Source organism: Hydractinia symbiolongicarpus, chromosome 2, assembly GCF_029227915.1.
Source record: "Hydractinia symbiolongicarpus strain clone_291-10 chromosome 2, HSymV2.1, whole genome shotgun sequence".
Classification (NCBI taxonomy): domain Eukaryota; kingdom Metazoa; phylum Cnidaria; class Hydrozoa; order Anthoathecata; family Hydractiniidae; genus Hydractinia; species Hydractinia symbiolongicarpus.
Genome location: NC_079876.1, coordinates 31,713,816 through 31,728,621, shown reverse-complemented (window position 1 = coordinate 31,728,621; position 14,806 = coordinate 31,713,816). Strand labels below are relative to the sequence as shown.

Below are 14,806 nucleotides of genomic sequence, written 5' to 3'. Positions count from 1 at the left end.
CTATCACAACGTACAGACCTTTGCCATGTGATAGAATTGATCATGGCCGAGATAGCTCAGTTGGGAGAGCGTCAGACTGAAGATCTGAAGGTCCCTGGTTCAATCCCGGGTGTCGGCATTTTATCACTGCCCAGCAGGGCGGTTTGAGGTGGTGAATGCAAGCAGCCGTAGCACTTTTCCTCAGCTATGTTTTTTTATTTATTTCCCTTCCTTTCTTTTTTACGGAGGGTATTTTCTGGTGTAGGTAAAACACGATGCATTGGCGGGGAATCGAACCCCGGTCTCCCGCGTGGCAGGCGAGAATTCTACCACTGAACCACCAATGCGTTACTACTCATTTCCAAAATTTCCGAGTGACAGTGTATCACGTCCCGGTGTGTTAGTAGCCTTAACGGCATTTCAGACGTGTGATATTGAGATTTTCAAAATCTCCCAACAGGCAGGCGCTGTGGCTTAGCGGTTAAAGCGCCTGTCTAGTAAACAGGAGATCCCCGGTTCAAATCCGGGCAGTGCCTTTAGCAGTAATGTTGTGCTTTCTGGTCGGCCTTGTGGCAATGGCCAGCGGTTTGTCAGGCTGCGATGGCCGAGTGGTTAAGGCGTTTGACTAGAAATCAAATGGGATCTTCCCGCGTAGGTTCGAATCCTACTCGCAGCGGACGCAAAATGGTGTTTTTGACACGAACAGAAAGACAGAGCTAGTTCAAATTGTCAGAAAAAGCATGACATCTAAATTACTTAGTGGTGCGAACGTGTCCCGCATGGTCTAGTGGTTAGGATTTCTGGTTTTCACCCAGGCGGCCCGGGTTCGATTCCCGGTGCGGGAAGTGTACATTTTTTAAGTTAAGTTGCTCTCTCACGCGTTGATGTTATATACCCTGTGCGTGGATTCCGTCCTTGGCTGGGGATATAGCTCAGTGGTAGAGCATTCGACTGCAGATCGAGAGGTCCCTGGTTCAAACCCGGGTGTCCCCTACTAGTTGGCTTTTTGTCCTCTTCGGCACCTGAGTGGTGAGCTGGTGAATTATTCTGGTTACCCAGCAATTTCTGCTGCGATGGCCGAGTGGTTAAGGCGTTAGACTTGAAATCTAATGGGATCTTCCCGCGTAGGTTCGAACCCTACTCGCAGCGAATCTTCAAACATTCTTTTTGATCTGGTCAAGTGTCTATCACAACGTACAGACCTTTGCCATGTGATAGAATTGATCATGGCCGAGATAGCTCAGTTGGGAGAGCGTCAGACTGAAGATCTGAAGGTCCCTGGTTCAATCCCGGGTCTCGGCATTTTATCACTGCCCAGCAGGGCGGTTTGAGGTGGTGAATGCAAGCAGCCGTAGCACTTTTCCTCAGCTATGTTTTTTTATTTATTTTCCTTCCTTTCTTTTTTACGGAGGGTATTTTCTGGTGTAGGTAAAACACGATGCATTGGCGGGGAATCGAACCCCGGTCTCCCGCGTGGCAGGCGAGAATTCTACCACTGAACCACCAATGCGTTACTACTCATTTCCAAAATTTCCGAGTGACAGTGTATCACGTCCCGGTGTGTTAGTAGCCTTAACGGCATTTCAGACGTGTGATATTGAGATTTTCAAAATCTCCCAACAGGCAGGCGCTGTGGCTTAGCGGTTAAAGCGCCTGTCTAGTAAACAGGAGATCCCCGGTTCAAATCCGGGCAGTGCCTTTAGCAGTAATGTTGTGCTTTCTGGTCGGCCTTGTGGCAATGGCCAGCGGTTTGTCAGGCTGCGATGGCCGAGTGGTTAAGGCGTTTGACTAGAAATCAAATGGGATCTTCCCGCGTAGGTTCGAATCCTACTCGCAGCGGACGCAAAATGGTGTTTTTGACACGAACAGAAAGACAGAGCTAGTTCAAATTGTCAGAAAAAGCATGACATCTAAATTACTTAGTGGTGCGAACGTGTCCCGCATGGTCTAGTGGTTAGGATTTCTGGTTTTCACCCAGGCGGCCCGGGTTCGATTCCCGGTGCGGGAAGTGTACATTTTTTAAGTTAAGTTGCTCTCTCACGCGTTGATGTTATATACCCTGTGCGTGGATTCCGTCCTTGGCTGGGGATATAGCTCAGTGGTAGAGCATTCGACTGCAGATCGAGAGGTCCCTGGTTCAAACCCGGGTGTCCCCTACTAGTTGGCTTTTTGTCCTCTTCGGCACCTGAGTGGTGAGCTGGTGAATTATTCTGGTTACCCAGCAATTTCTGCTGCGATGGCCGAGTGGTTAAGGCGTTAGACTTGAAATCTAATGGGATCTTCCCGCGTAGGTTCGAACCCTACTCGCAGCGAATCTTCAAACATTCTTTTTGATCTGGTCAAGTGTCTATCACAACGTACAGACCTTTGCCATGTGATAGAATTGATCATGGCCGAGATAGCTCAGTTGGGAGAGCGTCAGACTGAAGATCTGAAGGTCCCTGGTTCAATCCCGGGTCTCGGCATTTTATCACTGCCCAGCAGGGCGGTTTGAGGTGGTGAATGCAAGCAGCCGTAGCACTTTTCCTCAGCTATGTTTTTTTATTTATTTTCCTTCCTTTCTTTTTTACGGAGGGTATTTTCTGGTGTAGGTAAAACACGATGCATTGGCGGGGAATCGAACCCCGGTCTCCCGCGTGGCAGGCGAGAATTCTACCACTGAACCACCAATGCGTTACTACTCATTTCCAAAATTTCCGAGTGACAGTGTATCACGTCCCGGTGTGTTAGTAGCCTTAACGGCATTTCAGACGTGTGATATTGAGATTTTCAAAATCTCCCAACAGGCAGGCGCTGTGGCTTAGCGGTTAAAGCGCCTGTCTAGTAAACAGGAGATCCCCGGTTCAAATCCGGGCAGTGCCTTTAGCAGTAATGTTGTGCTTTCTGGTCGGCCTTGTGGCAATGGCCAGCGGTTTGTCAGGCTGCGATGGCCGAGTGGTTAAGGCGTTTGACTAGAAATCAAATGGGATCTTCCCGCGTAGGTTCGAATCCTACTCGCAGCGGACGCAAAATGGTGTTTTTGACACGAACAGAAAGACAGAGCTAGTTCAAATTGTCAGAAAAAGCATGACATCTAAATTACTTAGTGGTGCGAACGTGTCCCGCATGGTCTAGTGGTTAGGATTTCTGGTTTTCACCCAGGCGGCCCGGGTTCGATTCCCGGTGCGGGAAGTGTACATTTTTTAAGTTAAGTTGCTCTCTCACGCGTTGATGTTATATACCCTGTGCGTGGATTCCGTCCTTGGCTGGGGATATAGCTCAGTGGTAGAGCATTCGACTGCAGATCGAGAGGTCCCTGGTTCAAACCCGGGTGTCCCCTACTAGTTGGCTTTTTGTCCTCTTCGGCACCTGAGTTGTGAGCTGGTGAATTATTCTGGTTACCCAGCAATTTCTGCTGCGATGGCCGAGTGGTTAAGGCGTTAGACTTGAAATCTAATGGGATCTTCCCGCGTAGGTTCGAACCCTACTCGCAGCGAATCTTCAAACATTCTTTTTGATCTGGTCAAGTGTCTATCACAACGTACAGACCTTTGCCATGTGATAGAATTGATCATGGTCGAGATAGCTCAGTTGGGAGAGCGTCAGACTGATGATCTGAAGGTCCCTGGTTCAATCCCGGGTCTCGGCATTTTATCACTGCCCAGCAGGGCGGTTTGAGGTGGTGAATGCAAGCAGCCGTAGCACTTTTCCTCAGCTATGTTTTTTTATTTATTTTCCTTCCTTTCTTTTTTACGGAGGGTATTTTCTGGTGTAGGTAAAACACGATGCATTGGCGGGGAATCGAACCCCGGTCTCCCGCGTGGCAGGCGAGAATTCTACCACTGAACCACCAATGCGTTACTACTCATTTCCAAAATTTCCGAGTGACAGTGTATCACGTCCCGGTGTGTTAGTAGCCTTAACGGCATTTCAGACGTGTGATATTGAGATTTTCAAAATCTCCCAACAGGCAGGCGCTGTGGCTTAGCGGTTAAAGCGCCTGTCTAGTAAACAGGAGATCCCCGGTTCAAATCCGGGCAGTGCCTTTAGCAGTAATGTTGTGCTTTCTGGTCGGCCTTGTGGCAATGGCCAGCGGTTTGTCAGGCTGCGATGGCCGAGTGGTTAAGGCGTTTGACTAGAAATCAAATGGGATCTTCCCGCGTAGGTTCGAATCCTACTCGCAGCGGACGCAAAATGGTGTTTTTGACACGAACAGAAAGACAGAGCTAGTTCAAATTGTCAGAAAAAGCATGACATCTAAATTACTTAGTGGTGCGAACGTGTCCCGCATGGTCTAGTGGTTAGGATTTCTGGTTTTCACCCAGGCGGCCCGGGTTCGATTCCCGGTGCGGGAAGTGTACATTTTTTAAGTTAAGTTGCTCTCTCACGCGTTGATGTTATATACCCTGTGCGTGGATTCCGTCCTTGGCTGGGGATATAGCTCAGTGGTAGAGCATTCGACTGCAGATCGAGAGGTCCCTGGTTCAAACCCGGGTGTCCCCTACTAGTTGGCTTTTTGTCCTCTTCGGCACCTGAGTGGTGAGCTGGTGAATTATTCTGGTTACCCAGCAATTTCTGCTGCGATGGCCGAGTGGTTAAGGCGTTAGACTTGAAATCTAATGGGATCTTCCCGCGTAGGTTCGAACCCTACTCGCAGCGAATCTTCAAACATTCTTTTTGATCTGGTCAAGTGTCTATCACAACGTACAGACCTTTGCCATGTGAAAGAATTGATCATGGCCGAGATAGCTCAGTTGGGAGAGCGTCAGACTGAAGATCTGAAGGTCCCTGGTTCAATCCCGGGTCTCGGCATTTTATCACTGCCCAGCAGGGCGGTTTGAGGTGGTGAATGCAAGCAGCCGTAGCACTTTTCCTCAGCTATGTTTTTTTATTTATTTTCCTTCCTTTCTTTTTTACGGAGGGTATTTTCTGGTGTAGGTAAAACACGATGCATTGGCGGGGAATCGAACCCCGGTCTCCCGCGTGGCAGGCGAGAATTCTACCACTGAACCACCAATGCGTTACTACTCATTTCCAAAATTTCCGAGTGACAGTGTATCACGTCCCAGTGTGTTAGTAGCCTTAACGGCATTTCAGACGTGTGATATTGAGATTTTCAAAATCTCCCAACAGGCAGGCGCTGTGGCTTAGCGGTTAAAGCGCCTGTCTAGTAAACAGGAGATCCCTTTAGCAGTAATGTTGTGCTTTCTGGTCGGCCTTGTGGCAATGGCCAGCGGTTTGTCAGGCTGCGATGGCCGAGTGGTTAAGGCGTTTGACTAGAAATCAAATGGGATCTTCCCGCGTAGGTTCGAATCCTACTCGCAGCGGACGCAAAATGGTGTTTTTGACACGAACAGAAAGACAGAGCTAGTTCAAATTGTCAGAAAAAGCATGACATCTAAATTACTTAGTGGTGCGAACGTGTCCCGCATGGTCTAGTGGTTAGGATTTCTGATTTTCACCCAGGCGGCCCGGGTTCGATTCCCGGTGCGGGAAGTGTACATTTTTTAAGTTAAGTTGCTCTCTCACGCGTTGATGTTATATACCCTGTGCGTGGATTCCGTCCTTGGCTGGGGATATAGCTCAGTGGTAGAGCATTCGACTGCAGATCGAGAGGTCCCTGGTTCAAACCCGGGTGTCCCCTACTAGTTGGCTTTTTGTCCTCTTCGGCACCTGAGTGGTGAGCTGGTGAATTATTCTGGTTACCCAGCAATTTCTGCTGCGATGGCCGAGTGGTTAAGGCGTTAGACTTGAAATCTAATGGGATCTTCCCGCGTAGGTTCGAACCCTACTCGCAGCGAATCTTCAAACATTCTTTTTGATCTGGTCAAGTGTCTATCACAACGTACAGACCTTTGCCATGTGATAGAATTGATCATGGCCGAGATAGCTCAGTTGGGAGAGCGTCAGACTGAAGATCTGAAGGTCCCTGGTTCAATCCCGGCTCTCGGCATTTTATCACTGCCCAGCAGGGCGGTTTGAGGTGGTGAATGCAAGCAGCCGTAGCACTTTTCCTCAGCTATGTTTTTTTATTTATTTTCCTTCCTTTCTTTTTTACGGAGGGTATTTTCTGGTGTAGGTAAAACACGATGCATTGGCGGGGAATCGAACCCCGGTCTCCCGCGTGGCAGGCGAGAATTCTACCACTGAACCACCAATGCGTTACTACTCATTTCCAAAATTTCCGAGTGACAGTGTATCACGTCCCGGTGTGTTAGTAGCCTTAACGGCATTTCAGACGTGTGATATTGAGATTTTCAAAATCTCCCAACAGGCAGGCGCTGTGGCTTAGCGGTTAAAGCGCCTGTCTAGTAAACAGGAGATCCCCGGTTCAAATCCGGGCAGTGCCTTTAGCAGTAATGTTGTGCTTTCTGGTCGGCCTTGTGGCAATGGCCAGCGGTTTGTCAGGCTGCGATGGCCGAGTGGTTAAGGCGTTTGACTAGAAATCAAATGGGATCTTCCCGCGTAGGTTCGAATCCTACTCGCAGCGGACGCAAAAAGGTGTTTTTGACACGAACAGAAAGACAGAGCTAGTTCAAATTGTCAGAAAAAGCATGACATCTAAATTACTTAGTGGTGCGAACGTGTCCCGCATGGTCTAGTGGTTAGGATTTCTGGTTTTCACCCAGGCGGCCCGGGTTCGATTCCCGGTGCGGGAAGTGTACATTTTTTAAGTTAAGTTGCTCTCTCACGCGTTGATGTTATATACCCTGTGCGTGGATTCCGTCCTTGGCTGGGGATATAGCTCAGTGGTAGAGCATTCGACTGCAGATCGAGAGGTCCCTGGTTCAAACCCGGGTGTCCCCTACTAGTTGGCTTTTTGTCCTCTTCGGCACCTGAGTGGTGAGCTGGTGAATTATTCTGGTTACCCAGCAATTTCTGCTGCGATGGCCGAGTGGTTAAGGCGTTAGACTTGAAATCTAATGGGATCTTCCCGCGTAGGTTCGAACCCTACTCGCAGCGAATCTTCAAACATTCTTTTTGATCTGGTCAAGTGTCTATCACAACGTACAGACCTTTGCCATGTGATAGAATTGATCATGGCCGAGATAGCTCAGTTGGGAGAGCGTCAGACTGAAGATCTGAAGGTCCCTGGTTCAATCCCGGGTCTCGGCATTTTATCACTGCCCAGCAGGGCGGTTTGAGGTGGTGAATGCAAGCAGCCGTAGCACTTTTCCTCAGCTATGTTTTTTTATTTATTTTCCTTCCTTTCTTTTTTACGGAGGGTATTTTCTGGTGTAGGTAAAACACGATGCATTGGCGGGGAATCGAACCCCGGTCTCCCGCGTGGCAGGCGAGAATTCTACCACTGAACCACCAATGCGTTACTACTCATTTCCAAAATTTCCGAGTGACAGTGTATCACGTCCCGGTGTGTTAGTAGCCTTAACGGCATTTCAGACGTGTGATATTGAGATTTTCAAAATCTCCCAACAGGCAGGCGCTGTGGCTTAGCGGTTAAAGCGCCTGTCTAGTAAACAGGAGATCCCCGGTTCAAATCCGGGCAGTGCCTTTAGCAGTAATGTTGTGCTTTCTGGTCGGCCTTGTGGCAATGGCCAGCGGTTTGTCAGGCTGCGATGGCCGAGTGGTTAAGGCGTTTGACTAGAAATCAAATGGGATCTTCCCGCGTAGGTTCGAATCCTACTCGCAGCGGACGCAAAATGGTGTTTTTGACACGAACAGAAAGACAGAGCTAGTTCAAATTGTCAGAAAAAGCATGACATCTAAATTACTTAGTGGTGCGAACGTGTCCCGCATGGTCTAGTGGTTAGGATTTCTGGTTTTCACCCAGGCGGCCCGGGTTCGATTCCCGGTGCGGGAAGTGTACATTTTTTAAGTTAAGTTGCTCTCTCACGCGTTGATGTTATATACCCTGTGCGTGGATTCCGTCCTTGGCTGGGGATATAGCTCAGTGGTAGAGCATTCGACTGCAGATCGAGAGGTCCCTGGTTCAAACCCGGGTGTCCCCTACTAGTTGGCTTTTTGTCCTCTTCGGCACCTGAGTGGTGAGCTGGTGAATTATTCTGGTTACCCAGCAATTTCTGCTGCGATGGCCGAGTGGTTAAGGCGTTAGACTTGAAATCTAATGGGATCTTCCCGCGTAGGTTCGAACCCTACTCGCAGCGAATCTTCAAACATTCTTTTTGATCTGGTCAAGTGTCTATCACAACGTACAGACCTTTGCCATGTGATAGATTTGATCATGGCCGAGATAGCTCAGTTGGGAGAGCGTCAGACTGAAGATCTGAAGGTCCCTGGTTCAATCCCGGGTCTCGGCATTTTATCACTGCCCAGCAGGGCGGTTTGAGGTGGTGAATGCAAGCAGCCGTAGCACTTTTCCTCAGCTATGTTTTTTTATTTATTTTCCTTCCTTTCTTTTTTACGGAGGGTATTTTCTGGTGTAGGTAAAACACGATGCATTGGCGGGGAATCGAACCCCGGTCTCCCGCGTGGCAGGCGAGAATTCTACCACTGAACCACCAATGCGTTACTACTCATTTCCAAAATTTCCGAGTGACAGTGTATCACGTCCCGGTGTGTTAGTAGCCTTAACGGCATTTCAGACGTGTGATATTGAGATTTTCAAAATCTCCCAACAGGCAGGCGCTGTGGCTTAGCGGTTAAAGCGCCTGTCTAGTAAACAGGAGATCCCCGGTTCAAATCCGGGCAGTGCCTTTAGCAGTAATGTTGTGCTTTCTGGTCGGCCTTGTGGCAATGGCCAGCGGTTTGTCAGGCTGCGATGGCCGAGTGGTTAAGGCGTTTGACTAGAAATCAAATGGGATCTTCCCGCGTAGGTTCGAATCCTACTCGCAGCGGACGCAAAATGGTGTTTTTGACACGAACAGAAAGACAGAGCTAGTTCAAATTGTCAGAAAAAGCATGACATCTAAATTACTTAGTGGTGCGAACGTGTCCCGCATGGTCTAGTGGTTAGGATTTCTGGTTTTCACCCAGGCGGCCCGGGTTCGTTTCCCGGTGCGGGAAGTGTACATTTTTTAAGTTAAGTTGCTCTCTCACGCGTTGATGTTATATACCCTGTGCGTGGATTCCGTCCTTGGCTGGGGATATAGCTCAGTGGTAGAGCATTCGACTGCAGATCGAGAGGTCCCTGGTTCAAACCCGGGTGTCCCCTACTAGTTGGCTTTTTGTCCTCTTCGGCACCTGAGTGGTGAGCTGGTGAATTATTCTGGTTACCCAGCAATTTCTGCTGCGATGGCCGAGTGGTTAAGGCGTTAGACTTGAAATCTAATGGGATCTTCCCGCGTAGGTTCGAACCCTACTCGCAGCGAATCTTCAAACATTCTTTTTGATCTGGTCAAGTGTCTATCACAACGTACAGACCTTTGCCATGTGATAGAATTGATCATGGCCGAAATAGCTCAGTTGGGAGAGCGTCAGACTGAAGATCTGAAGGTCCCTGGTTCAATCCCGGGTCTCGGCATTTTATCACTGCCCAGCAGGGCGGTTTGAGGTGGTGAATGCAAGCAGCCGTAGCACTTTTCCTCAGCTATGTTTTTTTATTTATTTTCCTTCCTTTCTTTTTTACGGAGGGTATTTTCTGGTGTAGGTAAAACACGATGCATTGGCGGGGAATCGAACCCCGGTCTCCCGCGTGGCAGGCGAGAATTCTACCACTGAACCACCAATGCGTTACTACTCATTTCCAAAATTTCCGAGTGACAGTGTATCACGTCCCGGTGTGTTAGTAGCCTTAACGGCATTTCAGACGTGTGATATTGAGATTTTCAAAATCTCCCAACAGGCAGGCGCTGTGGCTTAGCGGTTAAAGCGCCTGTCTAGTAAACAGGAGATCCCCGGTTCAAATCCGGGCAGTGCCTTTAGCAGTAATGTTGTGCTTTCTGGTCGGCTTTGTGGCAATGGCCAGCGGTTTGTCAGGCTGCGATGGCCGAGTGGTTAAGGCGTTTGACTAGAAATCAAATGGGATCTTCCCGCGTAGGTTCGAATCCTACTCGCAGCGGACGCAAAATGGTGTTTTTGACACGAACAGAAAGACAGAGCTAGTTCAAATTGTCAGAAAAAGCATGACATCTAAATTACTTAGTGGTGCGAACGTGTCCCGCATGGTCTAGTGGTTAGGATTTCTGGTTTTCACCCAGGCGGCCCGGGTTCGATTCCCGGTGCGGGAAGTGTACATTTTTTAAGTTAAGTTGCTCTCTCACGCGTTGATGTTATATACCCTGTGCGTGGATTCCGTCCTTGGCTGGGGATATAGCTCAGTGGTAGAGCATTCGAATGCAGATCGAGAGGTCCCTGGTTCAAACCCGGGTGTCCCCTACTAGTTGGCTTTTTGTCCTCTTCGGCACCTGAGTGGTGAGCTGGTGAATTATTTTGGTTACCCAGCAATTTCTGCTGCGATGGCCGAGTGGTTAAGGCGTTAGACTTGAAATCTAATGGGATCTTCCCGCGTAGGTTCGAACCCTACTCGCAGCGAATCTTCAAACATTCTTTTTGATCTGGTCAAGTGTCTATCACAACGTACAGACCTTTGCCATGTGATAGAATTGATCATGGCCGAGATAGCTCAGTTGGGAGAGCGTCAGACTGAAGATCTGAAGGTCCCTGGTTCAATCCCGGGTCTCGGCATTTTATCACTGCCCAGCAGGGCGGTTTGAGGTGGTGAATGCAAGCAGCCGTAGCACTTTTCCTCAGCTATGTTTTTTTATTTATTTTCCTTCCTTTCTTTTTTACGGAGGGTATTTTCTGGTGTAGGTAAAACACGATGCATTGGCGGGGAATCGAACCCCGGTCTCCCGCGTGGCAGGCGAGAATTCTACCACTGAACCACCAATGCGTTACTACTCATTTCCAAAATTTCCGAGTGACAGTGTATCACGTCCCCGTGTGTTAGTAGCCTTAACGGCATTTCAGACGTGTGATATTGAGATTTTCAAAATCTCCCAACAGGCAGGCGCTGTGGCTTAGCGGTTAAAGCGCCTGTCTAGTAAACAGGAGATCCCCGGTTCAAATCCGGGCAGTGCCTTTAGCAGTAATGTTGTGCTTTCTGGTCGGCCTTGTGGCAATGGCCAGCGGTTTGTCAGGCTGAGATGGCCGAGTGGTTAAGGCGTTTGACTAGAATTCAAATGGGATCTTCCCGCGTAGGTTCGAATCCTACTCGCAGCGGACGCAAAATGGTGTTTTTGACACGAACAGAAAGACAGAGCTAGTTCAAATTGTCAGAAAAAGCATGACATCTAAATTACTTAGTGGTGCGAACGTGTCCCGCATGGTCTAGTGGTTAGGATTTCTGGTTTTCACCCAGGCGGCCCGGGTTCGATTCCCGGTGCGGGAAGTGTACATTTTTTAAGTTAAGTTGCTCTCTCACGCGTTGATGTTATATACCCTGTGCGTGGATTCCGTCCTTGGCTGGGAATATAGCTCAGTGGTAGAGCATTCGACTGCAGATCGAGAGGTCCCTGGTTCAAACCCGGGTGTCCCCTACTAGTTTGCTTTTTGTCCTCTTCGGCACCTGAGTGGTGAGCTGGTGAATTATTCTGGTTACCCAGCAATTTCTGCTGCGATGGCCGAGTGGTTAAGGCGTTAGACTTGAAATCTAATGGGATCTTCCCGCGTAGGTTCGAACCCTACTCGCAGCGAATCTTCAAACATTCTTTTTGATCTGGTCAAGTGTCTATCACAACGTACAGACCTTTGCCATGTGATAGAATTGATCATGGCCGAGATAGCTCAGTTGGGAGAGCGTCAGACTGAAGATCTGAAGGTCCCTGGTTCAATCCCGGGTCTCGGCATTTTATCACTGCCCAGCAGGGCGGTTTGAGGTGGTGAATGCAAGCAGCCGTAGCACTTTTCCTCAGCTATGTTTTTTTATTTATTTTCCTTCCTTTCTTTTTTACGGAGGGTATTTTCTGGTGTAGGTAAAACACGATGCATTGGCGGGGAATCGAACCCCGGTCTCCCGCGTGGCAGGCGAGAATTCTACCACTGAACCACCAATGCGTTACTACTCATTTCCAAAATTTCCGAGTGACAGTGTATCACGTCCCGGTGTGTTAGTAGCCTTAACGGCATTTCAGACGTGTGATATTGAGATTTTCAAAATCTCCCAACAGGCAGGCGCTGTGGCTTAGCGGTTAAAGCGCCTGTCTAGTAAACAGGAGATCCCCGGTTCAAATCCGGGCAGTGCCTTTAGCAGTAATGTTGTGCTTTCTGGTTGGCCTTGTGGCAATGGCCAGCGGTTTGTCAGGCTGCGATGGCCGAGTGGTTAAGGCGTTTGACTAGAAATCAAATGGGATCTTCCCGCGTAGGTTCGAATCCTACTCGCAGCGGACGCAAAATGGTGTTTTTGACACGAACAGAAAGACAGAGCTAGTTCAAATTGTCAGAAAAAGCATGACATCTAAATTACTTAGTGGTGCGAACGTGTCCCGCATGGTCTAGTGGTTAGGATTTCTGGTTTTCACCCAGGCGGCCCGGGTTCGATTCCCGGTGCGGGAAGTGTACATTTTTTAAGTTAAGTTGCTCTCTCACGCGTTGATGTTATATACCCTGTGCGTGGATTCCGTCCTTGGCTGGGGATATAGCTCAGTGGTAGAGCATTCGACTGCAGATCGAGAGGTCCCTGGTTCAAACCCGGGTGTCCCCTACTAGTTGGCTTTTTGTCCTCTTCGGCACCTGAGTGGTGAGCTGGTGAATTATTCTGGTTACCCAGCAATTTCTGCTGCGATGGCCGAGTGGTTAAGGCGTTAGACTTGAAATCTAATGGGATCTTCCCGCGTAGGTTCGAACCCTACTCGCAGCGAATCTTCAAACATTCTTTTTGATCTGGTCAAGTGTCTATCACAACGTACAGACCTTTGCCATGTGATAGAATTGATCATGGCCGAGATAGCTCAGTTGGGAGAGCGTCAGACTGAAGATCTGAAGGTCCCTGGTTCAATCCCGGGTCTCGGCATTTTATCACTGCCCAGCAGGGCGGTTTGAGGTGGTGAATGCAAGCAGCCGTAGCACTTTTCCTCAGCTATGTTTTTTTATTTATTTTCCTTCCTTTCTTTTTTACGGAGGGTATTTTCTGGTGTAGGTAAAACACGATGCATTGGCGGGGAATCGAACCCCGGTCTCCCGCGTGGCAGGCGAGAATTCTACCACTGAACCACCAATGCGTTACTACTCATTTCCAAAATTTCCGAGTGACAGTGTATCACGTCCCGGTGTGTTAGTAGCCTTAACGGCATTTCAGACGTGTGATATTGAGATTTTCAAAATCTCCCAACAGGCAGGCGCTGTGGCTTAGCGGTTAAAGCGCCTGTCTAGTAAACAGGAGATCCCCGGTTCAAATCCGGGCAGTGCCTTTAGCAGTAATGTTGTGCTTTCTGGTCGGCCTTGTGGCAATGGCCAGCGGTTTGTCAGGCTGCGATGGCCGAGTGGTTAAGGCGTTTGACTAGAAATCAAATGGGATCTTCCCGCGTAGGTTCGAATCCTACTCGCAGCGGACGCAAAATGGTGTTTTTGACACGAACAGAAAGACAGAGCTAGTTCAAATTGTCAGAAAAAGCATGACATCTAAATTACTTAGTGGTGCGAACGTGTCCCGCATGGTCTAGTCGTTAGGATTTCTGGTTTTCACCCAGGCGGCCCGGGTTCGATTCCCGGTGCGGGAAGTGTACATTTTTTAAGTTAAGTTGCTCTCTCACGCGTTGATGTTATATACCCTGTGCGTGGATTCCGTCCTTGGCTGGGGATATAGCTCAGTGGTAGAGCATTCGACTGCAGATCGAGAGGTCCCTGGTTCAAACCCGGGTGTCCCCTACTAGTTGGCTTTTTGTCCTCTTCGGCACCTGAGTGGTGAGCTGGTGAATTATTCTGGTTACCCAGCAATTTCTGCTGCGATGGCCGAGTGGTTAAGGCGTTAGACTTGAAATCTAATGGGATCTTCCCGCGTAGGTTCGAACCCTACTCGCAGCGAATCTTCAAACATTCTTTTTGATCTGGTCAAGTGTCTATCACAACGTACAGACATTTGCCATGTGATAGAATTGATCATGGCCGAGATAGCTCAGTTGGGAGAGCGTCAGACTGAAGATCTGAAGGTCCCTGGTTCAATCCCGGGTCTCGGCATTTTATCACTGCCCAGCAGGGCGGTTTGAGGTGGTGAATGCAAGCAGCCGTAGCACTTTTCCTCAGCTATGTTTTTTTATTTATTTTCCTTTCTTTCTTTTTTACGGAGGGTATTTTCTGGTGTAGGTAAAACACGATGCATTGGCGGGGAATCGAACCCCGGTCTCCCGCGTGGCAGGCGAGAATTCTACCACTGAACCACCAATGCGTTACTACTCATTTCCAAAATTTCCGAGTGACAGTGTATCACGTCCCGGTGTGTTAGTAGCCTTAACGGCATTTCAGACGTGTGATATTGAGATTTTCAAAATCTCCCAACAGGCAGGCGCTGTGGCTTAGCGGTTAAAGCGCCTGTCTAGTAAACAGGAGATCCCCGGTTCAAATCCGGGCAGTGCCTTTAGCAGTAATGTTGTGCTTTCTGGTCGGCCTTGTGGCAATGGCCAGCGGTTTGTCAGGCTGCGATGGCCGAGTGGTTAAGGCGTTTGACTAGAAATCAAATGGGATCTGCCCGCGTAGGTTCGAATCCTACTCGCAGCGGACGCAAAATGGTGTTTTTGACACGAACAGAAAGACAGAGCTAGTTCAAATTGTCAGAAAAAGCATGACATCTAAATTACTTAGTGGTGCGAACGTGTCCCGCATGGTCTAGTGGTTAGGATTTCTGGTTTTCACCCAGGCGGCCCGGGTTCCATTCCCGGTGCGGGAAGTGTACATTTTTTAAGTTAAGTTGCTCTCTCACGCGTTGATGTTATAT

The 14,806-nt window shown here is 48.9% G+C and overlaps 77 non-coding genes across 77 annotated transcripts; 64 read left to right on the top strand and 13 right to left on the bottom strand.

Moving 5' to 3' along the window:
* Positions 1-255: 255 nt before the first annotated feature.
* On the bottom strand, positions 256-326 carry Trnag-gcc (transfer RNA glycine (anticodon GCC)). Its single transcript has one exon. It is a non-coding gene; the product is annotated as a tRNA-Gly (tRNA).
* Positions 327-442: 116 nt separating this feature from the next.
* Trnat-agu (transfer RNA threonine (anticodon AGU)) lies at positions 443-515 on the top strand. Its single transcript has one exon. It is a non-coding gene; the product is annotated as a tRNA-Thr (tRNA).
* Positions 516-573: 58 nt separating this feature from the next.
* Positions 574-655, top strand: Trnas-aga (transfer RNA serine (anticodon AGA)). The gene has a single exon. It is a non-coding gene; the product is annotated as a tRNA-Ser (tRNA).
* Positions 656-752: 97 nt separating this feature from the next.
* Positions 753-824, top strand: Trnae-uuc (transfer RNA glutamic acid (anticodon UUC)). The gene has a single exon. It is a non-coding gene; the product is annotated as a tRNA-Glu (tRNA).
* A 76-nt stretch (positions 825-900) lies between these two features.
* Trnac-gca (transfer RNA cysteine (anticodon GCA)) lies at positions 901-972 on the top strand. Its single transcript has one exon. It is a non-coding gene; the product is annotated as a tRNA-Cys (tRNA).
* A 74-nt stretch (positions 973-1,046) lies between these two features.
* Trnas-uga (transfer RNA serine (anticodon UGA)) lies at positions 1,047-1,128 on the top strand. The gene has a single exon. It is a non-coding gene; the product is annotated as a tRNA-Ser (tRNA).
* An 80-nt stretch (positions 1,129-1,208) lies between these two features.
* Positions 1,209-1,281, top strand: Trnaf-gaa (transfer RNA phenylalanine (anticodon GAA)). The gene has a single exon. It is a non-coding gene; the product is annotated as a tRNA-Phe (tRNA).
* Positions 1,282-1,418: 137 nt separating this feature from the next.
* Trnag-gcc (transfer RNA glycine (anticodon GCC)) lies at positions 1,419-1,489 on the bottom strand. The gene has a single exon. It is a non-coding gene; the product is annotated as a tRNA-Gly (tRNA).
* Positions 1,490-1,605: 116 nt separating this feature from the next.
* Positions 1,606-1,678, top strand: Trnat-agu (transfer RNA threonine (anticodon AGU)). The gene has a single exon. It is a non-coding gene; the product is annotated as a tRNA-Thr (tRNA).
* A 58-nt stretch (positions 1,679-1,736) lies between these two features.
* Positions 1,737-1,818, top strand: Trnas-aga (transfer RNA serine (anticodon AGA)). Its single transcript has one exon. It is a non-coding gene; the product is annotated as a tRNA-Ser (tRNA).
* A 97-nt stretch (positions 1,819-1,915) lies between these two features.
* Trnae-uuc (transfer RNA glutamic acid (anticodon UUC)) lies at positions 1,916-1,987 on the top strand. Its single transcript has one exon. It is a non-coding gene; the product is annotated as a tRNA-Glu (tRNA).
* Positions 1,988-2,063: 76 nt separating this feature from the next.
* On the top strand, positions 2,064-2,135 carry Trnac-gca (transfer RNA cysteine (anticodon GCA)). The gene has a single exon. It is a non-coding gene; the product is annotated as a tRNA-Cys (tRNA).
* A 74-nt stretch (positions 2,136-2,209) lies between these two features.
* On the top strand, positions 2,210-2,291 carry Trnas-uga (transfer RNA serine (anticodon UGA)). The gene has a single exon. It is a non-coding gene; the product is annotated as a tRNA-Ser (tRNA).
* Positions 2,292-2,371: 80 nt separating this feature from the next.
* On the top strand, positions 2,372-2,444 carry Trnaf-gaa (transfer RNA phenylalanine (anticodon GAA)). Its single transcript has one exon. It is a non-coding gene; the product is annotated as a tRNA-Phe (tRNA).
* A 137-nt stretch (positions 2,445-2,581) lies between these two features.
* On the bottom strand, positions 2,582-2,652 carry Trnag-gcc (transfer RNA glycine (anticodon GCC)). The gene has a single exon. It is a non-coding gene; the product is annotated as a tRNA-Gly (tRNA).
* A 116-nt stretch (positions 2,653-2,768) lies between these two features.
* Positions 2,769-2,841, top strand: Trnat-agu (transfer RNA threonine (anticodon AGU)). Its single transcript has one exon. It is a non-coding gene; the product is annotated as a tRNA-Thr (tRNA).
* A 58-nt stretch (positions 2,842-2,899) lies between these two features.
* Positions 2,900-2,981, top strand: Trnas-aga (transfer RNA serine (anticodon AGA)). Its single transcript has one exon. It is a non-coding gene; the product is annotated as a tRNA-Ser (tRNA).
* Positions 2,982-3,078: 97 nt separating this feature from the next.
* Trnae-uuc (transfer RNA glutamic acid (anticodon UUC)) lies at positions 3,079-3,150 on the top strand. Its single transcript has one exon. It is a non-coding gene; the product is annotated as a tRNA-Glu (tRNA).
* A 76-nt stretch (positions 3,151-3,226) lies between these two features.
* On the top strand, positions 3,227-3,298 carry Trnac-gca (transfer RNA cysteine (anticodon GCA)). The gene has a single exon. It is a non-coding gene; the product is annotated as a tRNA-Cys (tRNA).
* Positions 3,299-3,372: 74 nt separating this feature from the next.
* Trnas-uga (transfer RNA serine (anticodon UGA)) lies at positions 3,373-3,454 on the top strand. Its single transcript has one exon. It is a non-coding gene; the product is annotated as a tRNA-Ser (tRNA).
* Positions 3,455-3,534: 80 nt separating this feature from the next.
* On the top strand, positions 3,535-3,607 carry Trnai-gau (transfer RNA isoleucine (anticodon GAU)). Its single transcript has one exon. It is a non-coding gene; the product is annotated as a tRNA-Ile (tRNA).
* Positions 3,608-3,744: 137 nt separating this feature from the next.
* Positions 3,745-3,815, bottom strand: Trnag-gcc (transfer RNA glycine (anticodon GCC)). The gene has a single exon. It is a non-coding gene; the product is annotated as a tRNA-Gly (tRNA).
* A 116-nt stretch (positions 3,816-3,931) lies between these two features.
* On the top strand, positions 3,932-4,004 carry Trnat-agu (transfer RNA threonine (anticodon AGU)). The gene has a single exon. It is a non-coding gene; the product is annotated as a tRNA-Thr (tRNA).
* Positions 4,005-4,062: 58 nt separating this feature from the next.
* On the top strand, positions 4,063-4,144 carry Trnas-aga (transfer RNA serine (anticodon AGA)). The gene has a single exon. It is a non-coding gene; the product is annotated as a tRNA-Ser (tRNA).
* A 97-nt stretch (positions 4,145-4,241) lies between these two features.
* Positions 4,242-4,313, top strand: Trnae-uuc (transfer RNA glutamic acid (anticodon UUC)). The gene has a single exon. It is a non-coding gene; the product is annotated as a tRNA-Glu (tRNA).
* Positions 4,314-4,389: 76 nt separating this feature from the next.
* Positions 4,390-4,461, top strand: Trnac-gca (transfer RNA cysteine (anticodon GCA)). Its single transcript has one exon. It is a non-coding gene; the product is annotated as a tRNA-Cys (tRNA).
* A 74-nt stretch (positions 4,462-4,535) lies between these two features.
* Trnas-uga (transfer RNA serine (anticodon UGA)) lies at positions 4,536-4,617 on the top strand. Its single transcript has one exon. It is a non-coding gene; the product is annotated as a tRNA-Ser (tRNA).
* Positions 4,618-4,697: 80 nt separating this feature from the next.
* Positions 4,698-4,770, top strand: Trnaf-gaa (transfer RNA phenylalanine (anticodon GAA)). Its single transcript has one exon. It is a non-coding gene; the product is annotated as a tRNA-Phe (tRNA).
* Positions 4,771-4,907: 137 nt separating this feature from the next.
* Trnag-gcc (transfer RNA glycine (anticodon GCC)) lies at positions 4,908-4,978 on the bottom strand. The gene has a single exon. It is a non-coding gene; the product is annotated as a tRNA-Gly (tRNA).
* A 225-nt stretch (positions 4,979-5,203) lies between these two features.
* Trnas-aga (transfer RNA serine (anticodon AGA)) lies at positions 5,204-5,285 on the top strand. The gene has a single exon. It is a non-coding gene; the product is annotated as a tRNA-Ser (tRNA).
* Positions 5,286-5,530: 245 nt separating this feature from the next.
* Positions 5,531-5,602, top strand: Trnac-gca (transfer RNA cysteine (anticodon GCA)). The gene has a single exon. It is a non-coding gene; the product is annotated as a tRNA-Cys (tRNA).
* Positions 5,603-5,676: 74 nt separating this feature from the next.
* Positions 5,677-5,758, top strand: Trnas-uga (transfer RNA serine (anticodon UGA)). The gene has a single exon. It is a non-coding gene; the product is annotated as a tRNA-Ser (tRNA).
* A 290-nt stretch (positions 5,759-6,048) lies between these two features.
* Positions 6,049-6,119, bottom strand: Trnag-gcc (transfer RNA glycine (anticodon GCC)). Its single transcript has one exon. It is a non-coding gene; the product is annotated as a tRNA-Gly (tRNA).
* Positions 6,120-6,235: 116 nt separating this feature from the next.
* Trnat-agu (transfer RNA threonine (anticodon AGU)) lies at positions 6,236-6,308 on the top strand. Its single transcript has one exon. It is a non-coding gene; the product is annotated as a tRNA-Thr (tRNA).
* Positions 6,309-6,366: 58 nt separating this feature from the next.
* Trnas-aga (transfer RNA serine (anticodon AGA)) lies at positions 6,367-6,448 on the top strand. The gene has a single exon. It is a non-coding gene; the product is annotated as a tRNA-Ser (tRNA).
* A 97-nt stretch (positions 6,449-6,545) lies between these two features.
* Positions 6,546-6,617, top strand: Trnae-uuc (transfer RNA glutamic acid (anticodon UUC)). Its single transcript has one exon. It is a non-coding gene; the product is annotated as a tRNA-Glu (tRNA).
* A 76-nt stretch (positions 6,618-6,693) lies between these two features.
* On the top strand, positions 6,694-6,765 carry Trnac-gca (transfer RNA cysteine (anticodon GCA)). The gene has a single exon. It is a non-coding gene; the product is annotated as a tRNA-Cys (tRNA).
* A 74-nt stretch (positions 6,766-6,839) lies between these two features.
* Positions 6,840-6,921, top strand: Trnas-uga (transfer RNA serine (anticodon UGA)). The gene has a single exon. It is a non-coding gene; the product is annotated as a tRNA-Ser (tRNA).
* An 80-nt stretch (positions 6,922-7,001) lies between these two features.
* Trnaf-gaa (transfer RNA phenylalanine (anticodon GAA)) lies at positions 7,002-7,074 on the top strand. The gene has a single exon. It is a non-coding gene; the product is annotated as a tRNA-Phe (tRNA).
* Positions 7,075-7,211: 137 nt separating this feature from the next.
* On the bottom strand, positions 7,212-7,282 carry Trnag-gcc (transfer RNA glycine (anticodon GCC)). The gene has a single exon. It is a non-coding gene; the product is annotated as a tRNA-Gly (tRNA).
* A 116-nt stretch (positions 7,283-7,398) lies between these two features.
* Positions 7,399-7,471, top strand: Trnat-agu (transfer RNA threonine (anticodon AGU)). Its single transcript has one exon. It is a non-coding gene; the product is annotated as a tRNA-Thr (tRNA).
* Positions 7,472-7,529: 58 nt separating this feature from the next.
* Positions 7,530-7,611, top strand: Trnas-aga (transfer RNA serine (anticodon AGA)). Its single transcript has one exon. It is a non-coding gene; the product is annotated as a tRNA-Ser (tRNA).
* A 97-nt stretch (positions 7,612-7,708) lies between these two features.
* Positions 7,709-7,780, top strand: Trnae-uuc (transfer RNA glutamic acid (anticodon UUC)). The gene has a single exon. It is a non-coding gene; the product is annotated as a tRNA-Glu (tRNA).
* A 76-nt stretch (positions 7,781-7,856) lies between these two features.
* Positions 7,857-7,928, top strand: Trnac-gca (transfer RNA cysteine (anticodon GCA)). Its single transcript has one exon. It is a non-coding gene; the product is annotated as a tRNA-Cys (tRNA).
* Positions 7,929-8,002: 74 nt separating this feature from the next.
* Positions 8,003-8,084, top strand: Trnas-uga (transfer RNA serine (anticodon UGA)). Its single transcript has one exon. It is a non-coding gene; the product is annotated as a tRNA-Ser (tRNA).
* An 80-nt stretch (positions 8,085-8,164) lies between these two features.
* Positions 8,165-8,237, top strand: Trnaf-gaa (transfer RNA phenylalanine (anticodon GAA)). Its single transcript has one exon. It is a non-coding gene; the product is annotated as a tRNA-Phe (tRNA).
* Positions 8,238-8,374: 137 nt separating this feature from the next.
* On the bottom strand, positions 8,375-8,445 carry Trnag-gcc (transfer RNA glycine (anticodon GCC)). The gene has a single exon. It is a non-coding gene; the product is annotated as a tRNA-Gly (tRNA).
* Positions 8,446-8,561: 116 nt separating this feature from the next.
* On the top strand, positions 8,562-8,634 carry Trnat-agu (transfer RNA threonine (anticodon AGU)). Its single transcript has one exon. It is a non-coding gene; the product is annotated as a tRNA-Thr (tRNA).
* A 58-nt stretch (positions 8,635-8,692) lies between these two features.
* Positions 8,693-8,774, top strand: Trnas-aga (transfer RNA serine (anticodon AGA)). The gene has a single exon. It is a non-coding gene; the product is annotated as a tRNA-Ser (tRNA).
* Positions 8,775-9,019: 245 nt separating this feature from the next.
* Positions 9,020-9,091, top strand: Trnac-gca (transfer RNA cysteine (anticodon GCA)). Its single transcript has one exon. It is a non-coding gene; the product is annotated as a tRNA-Cys (tRNA).
* A 74-nt stretch (positions 9,092-9,165) lies between these two features.
* On the top strand, positions 9,166-9,247 carry Trnas-uga (transfer RNA serine (anticodon UGA)). Its single transcript has one exon. It is a non-coding gene; the product is annotated as a tRNA-Ser (tRNA).
* Positions 9,248-9,537: 290 nt separating this feature from the next.
* Positions 9,538-9,608, bottom strand: Trnag-gcc (transfer RNA glycine (anticodon GCC)). The gene has a single exon. It is a non-coding gene; the product is annotated as a tRNA-Gly (tRNA).
* Positions 9,609-9,724: 116 nt separating this feature from the next.
* Positions 9,725-9,797, top strand: Trnat-agu (transfer RNA threonine (anticodon AGU)). The gene has a single exon. It is a non-coding gene; the product is annotated as a tRNA-Thr (tRNA).
* Positions 9,798-9,855: 58 nt separating this feature from the next.
* On the top strand, positions 9,856-9,937 carry Trnas-aga (transfer RNA serine (anticodon AGA)). Its single transcript has one exon. It is a non-coding gene; the product is annotated as a tRNA-Ser (tRNA).
* Positions 9,938-10,034: 97 nt separating this feature from the next.
* Positions 10,035-10,106, top strand: Trnae-uuc (transfer RNA glutamic acid (anticodon UUC)). Its single transcript has one exon. It is a non-coding gene; the product is annotated as a tRNA-Glu (tRNA).
* A 222-nt stretch (positions 10,107-10,328) lies between these two features.
* On the top strand, positions 10,329-10,410 carry Trnas-uga (transfer RNA serine (anticodon UGA)). Its single transcript has one exon. It is a non-coding gene; the product is annotated as a tRNA-Ser (tRNA).
* An 80-nt stretch (positions 10,411-10,490) lies between these two features.
* Positions 10,491-10,563, top strand: Trnaf-gaa (transfer RNA phenylalanine (anticodon GAA)). Its single transcript has one exon. It is a non-coding gene; the product is annotated as a tRNA-Phe (tRNA).
* Positions 10,564-10,700: 137 nt separating this feature from the next.
* On the bottom strand, positions 10,701-10,771 carry Trnag-gcc (transfer RNA glycine (anticodon GCC)). The gene has a single exon. It is a non-coding gene; the product is annotated as a tRNA-Gly (tRNA).
* A 116-nt stretch (positions 10,772-10,887) lies between these two features.
* Trnat-agu (transfer RNA threonine (anticodon AGU)) lies at positions 10,888-10,960 on the top strand. Its single transcript has one exon. It is a non-coding gene; the product is annotated as a tRNA-Thr (tRNA).
* Positions 10,961-11,197: 237 nt separating this feature from the next.
* Positions 11,198-11,269, top strand: Trnae-uuc (transfer RNA glutamic acid (anticodon UUC)). The gene has a single exon. It is a non-coding gene; the product is annotated as a tRNA-Glu (tRNA).
* A 222-nt stretch (positions 11,270-11,491) lies between these two features.
* Trnas-uga (transfer RNA serine (anticodon UGA)) lies at positions 11,492-11,573 on the top strand. Its single transcript has one exon. It is a non-coding gene; the product is annotated as a tRNA-Ser (tRNA).
* Positions 11,574-11,653: 80 nt separating this feature from the next.
* On the top strand, positions 11,654-11,726 carry Trnaf-gaa (transfer RNA phenylalanine (anticodon GAA)). The gene has a single exon. It is a non-coding gene; the product is annotated as a tRNA-Phe (tRNA).
* A 137-nt stretch (positions 11,727-11,863) lies between these two features.
* Positions 11,864-11,934, bottom strand: Trnag-gcc (transfer RNA glycine (anticodon GCC)). The gene has a single exon. It is a non-coding gene; the product is annotated as a tRNA-Gly (tRNA).
* A 116-nt stretch (positions 11,935-12,050) lies between these two features.
* On the top strand, positions 12,051-12,123 carry Trnat-agu (transfer RNA threonine (anticodon AGU)). Its single transcript has one exon. It is a non-coding gene; the product is annotated as a tRNA-Thr (tRNA).
* Positions 12,124-12,181: 58 nt separating this feature from the next.
* Trnas-aga (transfer RNA serine (anticodon AGA)) lies at positions 12,182-12,263 on the top strand. Its single transcript has one exon. It is a non-coding gene; the product is annotated as a tRNA-Ser (tRNA).
* A 97-nt stretch (positions 12,264-12,360) lies between these two features.
* Positions 12,361-12,432, top strand: Trnae-uuc (transfer RNA glutamic acid (anticodon UUC)). Its single transcript has one exon. It is a non-coding gene; the product is annotated as a tRNA-Glu (tRNA).
* Positions 12,433-12,508: 76 nt separating this feature from the next.
* On the top strand, positions 12,509-12,580 carry Trnac-gca (transfer RNA cysteine (anticodon GCA)). Its single transcript has one exon. It is a non-coding gene; the product is annotated as a tRNA-Cys (tRNA).
* A 74-nt stretch (positions 12,581-12,654) lies between these two features.
* Trnas-uga (transfer RNA serine (anticodon UGA)) lies at positions 12,655-12,736 on the top strand. The gene has a single exon. It is a non-coding gene; the product is annotated as a tRNA-Ser (tRNA).
* Positions 12,737-12,816: 80 nt separating this feature from the next.
* On the top strand, positions 12,817-12,889 carry Trnaf-gaa (transfer RNA phenylalanine (anticodon GAA)). The gene has a single exon. It is a non-coding gene; the product is annotated as a tRNA-Phe (tRNA).
* Positions 12,890-13,026: 137 nt separating this feature from the next.
* On the bottom strand, positions 13,027-13,097 carry Trnag-gcc (transfer RNA glycine (anticodon GCC)). The gene has a single exon. It is a non-coding gene; the product is annotated as a tRNA-Gly (tRNA).
* Positions 13,098-13,213: 116 nt separating this feature from the next.
* Trnat-agu (transfer RNA threonine (anticodon AGU)) lies at positions 13,214-13,286 on the top strand. Its single transcript has one exon. It is a non-coding gene; the product is annotated as a tRNA-Thr (tRNA).
* A 58-nt stretch (positions 13,287-13,344) lies between these two features.
* Trnas-aga (transfer RNA serine (anticodon AGA)) lies at positions 13,345-13,426 on the top strand. The gene has a single exon. It is a non-coding gene; the product is annotated as a tRNA-Ser (tRNA).
* Positions 13,427-13,671: 245 nt separating this feature from the next.
* On the top strand, positions 13,672-13,743 carry Trnac-gca (transfer RNA cysteine (anticodon GCA)). The gene has a single exon. It is a non-coding gene; the product is annotated as a tRNA-Cys (tRNA).
* Positions 13,744-13,817: 74 nt separating this feature from the next.
* Positions 13,818-13,899, top strand: Trnas-uga (transfer RNA serine (anticodon UGA)). The gene has a single exon. It is a non-coding gene; the product is annotated as a tRNA-Ser (tRNA).
* An 80-nt stretch (positions 13,900-13,979) lies between these two features.
* Positions 13,980-14,052, top strand: Trnaf-gaa (transfer RNA phenylalanine (anticodon GAA)). Its single transcript has one exon. It is a non-coding gene; the product is annotated as a tRNA-Phe (tRNA).
* Positions 14,053-14,189: 137 nt separating this feature from the next.
* Positions 14,190-14,260, bottom strand: Trnag-gcc (transfer RNA glycine (anticodon GCC)). The gene has a single exon. It is a non-coding gene; the product is annotated as a tRNA-Gly (tRNA).
* A 116-nt stretch (positions 14,261-14,376) lies between these two features.
* On the top strand, positions 14,377-14,449 carry Trnat-agu (transfer RNA threonine (anticodon AGU)). Its single transcript has one exon. It is a non-coding gene; the product is annotated as a tRNA-Thr (tRNA).
* Positions 14,450-14,806: the final 357 nt, after the last annotated feature.